The 8,796-nt window shown below is 36.8% G+C and overlaps 1 long non-coding RNA gene across 1 annotated transcript; it reads left to right on the top strand.

The window, feature by feature from the left end:
• The first annotated feature begins 786 nt into the window (after positions 1–786).
• On the top strand, positions 787–8,579 carry LOC148225133 (uncharacterized). Its single transcript, XR_015802903.1, has 2 exons — positions 787–5,826; positions 5,931–8,579. It is a non-coding gene; the product is annotated as an uncharacterized LOC148225133 (long non-coding RNA).
• The last annotated feature ends 217 nt before the right edge of the window (positions 8,580–8,796 follow it).

Below are 8,796 nucleotides of genomic sequence, written 5' to 3'. Positions count from 1 at the left end.
AAGTTTTCCACCCGTAGGACACCCACTCCTCTTGCATGTATATTCCTTATTACTGGCATTTTTTTTGTTCATATATCAAAACTTTGAAGGCTGGCTTAACAGAAACAGAGTTACTAAATGATCCACTTACTTTTTAGTTAAATATTTTATTACTTCATAAACATTTTCTTCAAGTAAAAAATGCCCATCCACTCCTACTCAAACATGCAATTTCTCTTTGGGGAAAATTTATTTGGAGGCTCTGTCTCGTAATCAGGTTCTCTAAGTGACAGTGACCAGAAAGGCGTTTATGTGCTCTCGTTCTGAGCTTCACAAAGATATTTTGTGGCTCATTTCCCCGCTCTGGGAATATTTGAGATATGGGGGTGGTTTGAAATGTTTGTTTGGATGAGATGAGGAATGATCTCAGAAGTTACCAGAAAGAAGGGGCTTATTGAAATGGGAGGTAAGAGAGGACGTGTCCAGTATAGTGAAGAAGGAATTACACATAAGCTCATATAAATAATAATAGCAGGTGTGGGTAATTGCACTTTAGCAATACCATGTTTGAAAGCAGTTAAGTTGTAGTTTCTTAGCAACTGCTGCTGACGGCTACGTTTTAAGTGGCCAAAGCTTTCAAATTAGACAACACTCTCAGCCTGCTATACAGCAGCATTAAATGGAGGGAAACACTAAAGCACAAGTGTTCTTAGCCTGTAAACAAAACACAACAGAGGGCCAGAGCTGCAGAGGAGGTGATGAAATAGAAAAAGCAGAAATTACATCTACATTTCTAGGTAAGCCTTTTCAGGAACAACTGCTGAGAAAAAGATATTTATGGAGAAAGATATGATCCATGATGTACTAAATCAAATGGGTAGGCCTTAGGGAATGTTGACACGGAGATAATTTGTAAGTATGTAACTTTGTTATTATGTTGGCACATTTTGGTCTGTCTTCTTATTTATTTGTCACTTAAAATCTACCTGTCTGTATATAAGGGTGCACATAAAGGATTTTATTTTATGTTAATGAGTGTTTAGTGTGAAATGTCAATGTTATAACTAATGTTCATCACTTTGAACCACGCTGTCAACTTAATGTTGAATAAAAATATTTCCTGGAAGAAGTCTGTGATAAAGCTAAACAAGAAGAGTTAAAGAAGTGTTAAGGAGTCTAAAGGGTCCATTCTTTTGGCCAATTGACACAAATTTACATTTGACTGATTCATATTCTAGCATCTCAGTTGTTTTCAATTCCTTACAGATGCTTCACAGAAAGATTTCTCTAACTGTTAATATTATCCCCAGTTAGCTAGGCTCTATCCTAGTAGACATTAACATGCTCTTAATTCCATAGAGCCATCAAGAGGTTATCTGTAATTTTCTTCTCTTTTGAAACCAGAATATTTGGAAGCCCAGAGGCCTGCCGCTAGGGCTGTAATAACTCAGCCCTGGAGGAGAAAGAGCAGGCAAGGAGAAACACCCCTCCAAGGTTATGGTGAGAAGTGCCTCCCTCCCATAGGCCTTTGCAGGCACATGTTAATCCCTTGAGTTCTATTGGTTTATACAGTCCTTCCATCCCTGTTCTGCCCCTGTTCATCTTATTTGTATACTTCCTAGAATGTTCTCCACTCTCCTGATCCCTCCTGGTCCTGGTTTGCCACAGTGCTCCACCCCTGTTACCCCATTGGTTCCCCTGATTGGTTGCTCCTCCTTTGCACCACTTTTACCTGTTCCCGTTGGACCTTGACCCTCAGACCTGCCTCTTTCATTCCATATTTAATCCTGTGGCCTCAATCCACTTTTGTCTTTGTCCATGGACTCCCTCTGAGACCCAATAAACCTTCCCTTGGATTTCCATACAAAGACCAGTCCTCCACCTGTTTCGTCAGCCAGTTTTTATTTTAGCAAGTGTGCTCTGGCTCCTCTCAGAGGAACCCATTGAAGTGCACCACTTCAAGAATATTTTCTGGCAATACATAGGCTTCGATAGTTAATTCCGGGTAAAATTTCTCCAATCCAAGGTGGAAAAGCTAATGTAGTAATTAAGGCAAATCCTGGACTAAAGAATTTCAGATTCTGGAACATTGCTGCAACTTATGATTTTGGAATGTCAACCTGTCTCTTGCACAAATGATACAGTGCCCTTATTCTGGCTCCATAAAATTGTTTTGACTCTTTTAAGGTAGAAATCATATATGCAAAAGATAAGTGGAATTGGCTTCTACAGATTTTAAAGCACTTTAGTTATTTCCCCATTATCTTCCAAGTGCAAAGCACATTTCTATAGCCTGTCTTTCTTTAACAGATATATAGGCAGATGGTTCTGGAACCGTGACATTCCACTGTGTCCTTCATAAGGACAATGTAATGTTTATTTAGATTGAGATGAGACTATACAGAATGTATGCAGTCCCAAAGGCTGATAAATAGTCATCTGCTTTATTTTGCTCAATTCATCAGCTGTTTAACTCTTATCCTGTGTAACCTCATCCAACCTCAAGAATGACACAGATGCCAGAATAACCACACTTAAATGTCACGTTTTTATTATCTGATCAAAAGCACATACAGTATTCCCAAGGGCTTCCTATGATAGCTCCACACATTTCGAGACAGTTAATGGATTTGGAGAGAACTTATTTATCCATGACTGTTTGCTGTTAGATGGGGAGTCTCCAAATAGTACTTTGTTGGGAAAAGGCCTTTGATCTTTTAATAACAACTCATTGAAGTATCCATCCTCCAGCTTTTACTGTAACTTATTGAAATTAATCTGATGTTTTTTCTCACATTTCACTGTTTCATTTCTGGCTTGCTTGTTAATTCTCCTATCTTCCTGTGACATAAAAACACCTTTCAGTACTTCACTGTCTTGTTTTTTAAATTTATATTCCACCGAGTTGATGAATGCCCATGGCTTTCACTGTGGCACAGTACACAGATGTTCCATACAGGATATATTTATTGGCTTGGATTTAGGACAGAAAACACTAACATTGCCCAAACCTGATTAATAATTTGTTTTCAGTACTTCAGTTCTGGTGAATACACTCCTCTTTCTCTGTGCAAGTGTTCATATAATTTTCCAATAGAGGTACTGAATTACAAATACAAGTGGACTGTAGTATACTGAACCCAGATTTTCAAAAATGGCCTGGATTCAAAGTACCGAGGAACTGATCAACATAATTTTGGATATCCAGCTTGCACAGGAGCTGATTTTCCTTCTGGTTCCCACTGAAACCAAGTGGATTACAATCTGAAATCTGAAGATGGTTTCACAAACCATTTTTCTTACAGAAAACCAGACTTAGTTCCAAACAAAGCTGCCACCCTTTACTGTGTTCCTTTTTTTACCTAGCCAAACTAGGAGAAGTAGGCTTGTATTGTTAACAATCAATTGTTGCAGATACTGCTACTTTTTTTCCCCCCACTGTGGAATAGAAATTTATTTCTTTCAACATTTTTATTAAAAATTATTGATACCATCTTTCTTTATAGCTATTTCTCAGTCATTTTTGTATGATTCAAGCATATTGTTCTGAGAGATATTCAGGAACCACTTCCATGAGTATATGTCCTGTTCACTTAGGCCATGCATGTTTTTAAAGCTGTCTTCATTGCCTGATGACAAGGCACCTGTAAATGAACATTTTTTTTTCAGTTGAAAAGAGATGATGCTGTCTCTACAGAGCTTCTGTCTATTACTCCCAATTCAATCACTGACACTTAATTTCCCTTTTATTGTCTGTAGCCTGTGACTAAAATGCAGCAGTGACTCACTGTTATAGGAAACATGTCCATATTTTTCTTCTTAACTTTATGCTTCTTTTCAAAGTATGGGTGTGCCAGCTCTAATGTGCACGTGGCATCATTGGGAAAGAATTTGGAAGCAGAATAAAAGTATTCATTCCTTTCACCAGAAATTCCACCTATTTAAAGATTTTAAAGCAGGCAGATGGGAAATGCCTAAAAAAGTACAAACCCAGGGGAAGCAGAAAAAGAGCAGGTTGGAATGGACCATCTGTGAAAACTTTCTGAGTGTCAGATGTAAGGCTTGAATTGCTGGCATAGAGAATGAAAGCATCATTATCTCCAGATGTTGGGTCTGCCTCAAAATATTGCAAAGTTGTTCAATCTTTGCAGCAGTAATTTTCTGAGTTGGATGAATGGTATAATCTGAGCTGGATTCAATAGGCTGGCACCACCTGACCAATCAAGTAAAACAGGAGTCCTTTCTTTTATGCCAGTTTACACACAGGATTTTCAGTCTTGTTATTTTGTGCATTACAGGAAAGATAACTTTGGTCAGACAAATTTGGCAATTCCTAGAGAATTTCTGAAATTATTTGACTGAAAAACTAGCTGGATCATTTTACAAATAGGCTTAAGAGACCTACTACTCTATGAAAAATCATGACAAAACCCCACAATATGTAATTAAGGATACTTTTTTCTTAATTTTCTTTCCTTTGATTTTTTAAAAAATTATTTCATTTTCCAGCAAGTTCTGATGGAAATGTCCTCTTTTTAAAAACAACACTTCTCAATTTTATTCATTTCTCTGAGTGCATGCATTTGAAGAAATGAAGAAACGGTTGTTTCATTAGTATTAATGCTAACAAGGAGTTATCTTTTTTAAAAAAAAACTTATTTTAGTATTATTATCTTGTAGCAATAAATGGTTTTCAGCTATAAAATCTTTCCCTGAGATGAAAGAGTGGACATCGAAATATGGACAGGAAGTGGTACTGGCTAAAGTTCTCTAAAATGAACTTTATTATTTTGAAAGTAATTTTAAAGTCAGCTTGCCCTGTTCTTTTCCCCCTTCTCTTCATGGGATTTTTGTTTATTAGAGGTTTCTTTAAGTGTGGATCCCAGCTTCTGAGTAAAAATTTGGAATGTGTGTGTATATAACAACATAATTAGTGAATACAGTGAGCAATTGAAATTGGAATGAAAAATTCCTGACCAGATTTTATAACAGCTGCTGAAGTCATGTGGATAAGCCTGCTCCCAGTCTGAACATCATGGGAAAGAGATCAAAAGATTGTTCAGAGCTAATCGTGCCTAGAGTAGGGTAAAAGAAACAATGGAAAAAATATGGTTTTTTTTTAGTTTTTTAAAATTGCTTTTGTTCATAATTATTTTATAGAGAACTGAAACCTCGTTTTAAAACTTTCAGGCTCAATTTGAAATTATTCACCCAGATTCTCCATAGGAACAAACATGTTGCTATGGAAATAGACCAGAGCAAGGACAAAATATAGATGCACATAGATTCTCCAGAGGAATGTAATTTGAGGCATAAGTACACTGCTTAAACCGTATAAACAGTGTCCTGGTATGCTTTGTTTTCTTCATCAAAAGTACAATAAAATGTTCCTAATCCTAAATGATCAGTTGTTTTAGGACAAATTTTAATCCTTTCAAATTTCAAAAAGTTAGCCATTCTTCTAACATTTGGTTTGCTTATTTTTTTAATAAAAGACAATAAAGAAACTTTTTTGACATTGCCTAAGTGCTCTTAAAAGAAAAGGGTAAATCAGCAATAAATTGGATAAAACTTCACAGAAAAAGCAGTGGTGAAGACTTTGCTGATGCAAAGAGATCTTGCTTGCTGTGAGTTTAGTATTCCTAACAAATGTGTAAAAATGTATTCCATTTTCTTCATTACTGTAAAATATGCTGAGCCCATGTGGAACTTCTGAGGGAGAAAAGATGAGTGCTTCTGCTCTGAAACCCATGCGTCTGCCACTTGGCATAAGCAAAAATCTTTGTTAAGTTTTTGGATCAAAGGACATCTTCACAGTAATTCACCAAACGGAAATTTCCTGCCAAGGTCAGTGCTGCATTTATAAAATTTTTTTCTTATAAGCATTATTTTCATAGGTGTCTCATTTTTGGCAAGTAGCTTGTGAATTCACTGTATATGGCCTTTTACAGCATTGCATTTCCATGTAGTACCACAACAAGAAACTACTGAGAGGAGATCTCTGCCAGTATCCAAAGGAAGGGTGTCAAGATGATGGAGCCAGGCTCTTCCAGTGGTGCCAAGCAACAGGACACGAAGCAATGGAAAGAAACTGATGCACAAAAAATTCCACCTGAATAAAAGGAAGAACTTCTTTGCTGTGAGGGTGAACAAGCACTGGAACAGATTAACCAGAGGAGATGGGGAGTCTCCCTCATTGGAGATATTCAAGAACCATCTGGACTCAGTCCTGTGCTCTAGGATGACTCTGCTTGAGCAGGGAGGTTGGACCAGATGACCCACTGCGATCCCTTCCAACCTCATCCATTTTATGATTCTATGAACACAAAGAAGAAAATAGTCAGACTATAAATTAGATCAGTTTGGACACCCTCTTCTTAGTATTACATCTGGAAGCTATTAAAGAAAATGGATTTCTCTTCAGGGATGTTTTATTGACAATAATTTGCACAGATTTTAAAATATTTCTCTACAGCTGTGACCACCAGCCAAGATTTTGTGTGAAAATGACTGTTTTTTTTATAAGTCCTTTACATCACATATATTACCTAATATATATGTGTATCTGTGCTCAGAATTAATCTTGTTAGAGAACTAAAATACTTGGAAACCCTTCTAAATAGGTGCTTGATCAAATGGGAAGTAGGCACCACATTACCTCCTTCAGAGTGCTTCTATATATGCATGAATACCTCTTCTTTAATGAGTTTAAGTTCCTTGAAAACTTGATGCTTGAATGTGAGTTCTCTGTTTCTCTTGCATTTTCATTTCTTAAAAAAAATACTTTTAGAGCACATTGATTTTTTTTCCCCCCAAAGCTGGTAACTAATGTTTGATTAAGAAGTACTGTCACCTTCCCATTCAGTTCTGGAAGTAGATTGTTAAAAGTAATGCCCTTAGAAGTTCAGAAATGTTGTTTGTACCTATACTTCACCTAAATCCTGGCTGGTCTCTTAGGGGCTTACTCTGAATAATTCTCTCACTAGTAATGTCAAGTTTAAAATGAATTTATGTATAACCATGGAGGTTCTTTAGAGGGAAAGCTTAATTCCAAGATATACAAATGCTCCCAGTGCTGTCTGAACCAGGCTAATTTATGTGTGGGACAGAAATGGTTTGGGTGTTGAAAATGGAGGAGAAATTGACTGAAGTTTTGGTGAAGTTTCAAGGGTAGCCAAATATCTTTAACAAGGTGAAACTAAGAGCTTAAACAGGAAGGCAAAATGCTAATGCTCTGTAAAAAAAAACTAGCTTGAAAGTTTTGCTTTTATTGTAAAGGCATATATAAGCCCACTGGCAGACAGGAAAAACACGGATCAAAAAGATACATGGCGAAATGTAACCTCTGGGACCTAGTAAGAGTCACAGCTATATTAAAATCCCATCAAGCGAAGAAAGTGTGCTCCACACCACACAGACAACAAATCAGAGGCTGGTGGCAAGGCAGAAGCAATGCATTCTTCAGGCAGAGGCAGTGCATTAAAATGGTTACACTTGGAGAAGCTGAGATGCTGTATTCCGAACAGATGCACTTCCAGTGTCAGCAAGCAAGACATAAACCCAGATGATTCTAAATAAGCAGTGGCACCACTGTGTATTCTGGCACATGCCAATTTTTTTTTTGGTAGTGGTCGAGCATGGCATAAAAGTGAGTTATTTGGGTATTGACAACACAGAACAAGATAACTGGAAGTCCAGGAATCAGCAACAGACAGGTAAGAGGCTGTTCTACTTGTTGAAAAGTAGAACATGAGAACTATAGGGACGACTGCCCTTCTGCTCTTGCGAATTCATTTTCTGCTTCTTCTGAAAAGTTTCAGCAGAATACATAGTTTGATACATAGGAAACATAAAGCAAGTTTCCCCGAAATCCAGATGTGAACAGTCTCTTTACATATTCTCAACAGGGAGAAATTTTTTTTCATATTTTAGGTTTAAAAAGTAAATTAAGCTACCACAAATGAAAATTCTGGTGTAGGAGTATGTGAAAACTGAGCACTTTATAAAAACGAGCCCACAAGAAGGCTTTACCTGCCCCCCCCCCCCCCCCCCGCCCAGTTATGCACAATGACCAGAAAAGCTCCCCAAAACTGAAGTGTAGAGCACAATGGTTTACATACAATGTAGGTGATAATCAAAGCAGTCAAAGGAGACAAAGTCATATCCGGAGATGAAAACTAAACTACTGAAATACGAATGTCTTACCAAATGGAAAACAATTACATAGAATCTTTGAAAAGGAAATGATGGTTTAGTGACGTCTAGTGATATTAACACTTGTCTAGATATTTCCATCAAAATAGGACATCAAATATCAGTTTGGGGCAATCCATATTAGACTCTAAAGGACAATATGGTTTGTGTAGATGTTCAGATTTTTGCTGGGAAAATCCAAATGATGTGTATAATTTTGGGGTTTAGCAGTTTAAAAGTCACTTGAAATTAAAAGTGAACTACAAGCAAATTTGTTTCAGTTTGGGAAAATGGAATTGAATAAAAATAAGCAAAGCAAAATGTAGACAATTAAAACAATGAAAAAGGTAACTGGAGCATGATTTTACCATGAAAATAAATCCCATGGGGGACCTTCTACTCTTCAAGTTGTTGAAATTTGATTCATTTAAAAGTTCAAATATTCTATAAAGGCAAATACACATGCTCTCTATTTTCTACATGTAAGCACTGGAGCTCTGAATTGACTATGGCACATTTTTGTGTTTGCAAAAGAATCATGAATTGAATGTATTTTTATTCTCCATCTGCAGAGCCCCAAGGACTAGAGTTTATAATGAAAACAATGAAAAAGTTAAGTGATAT

This window comes from Sturnus vulgaris, chromosome 1 (assembly GCF_052056855.1).
Source record: "Sturnus vulgaris isolate bStuVul1 chromosome 1, bStuVul1.hap1, whole genome shotgun sequence".
Taxonomy (NCBI): domain Eukaryota; kingdom Metazoa; phylum Chordata; class Aves; order Passeriformes; family Sturnidae; genus Sturnus; species Sturnus vulgaris.
This window is presented reverse-complemented; position numbering and strand designations above follow the sequence as displayed.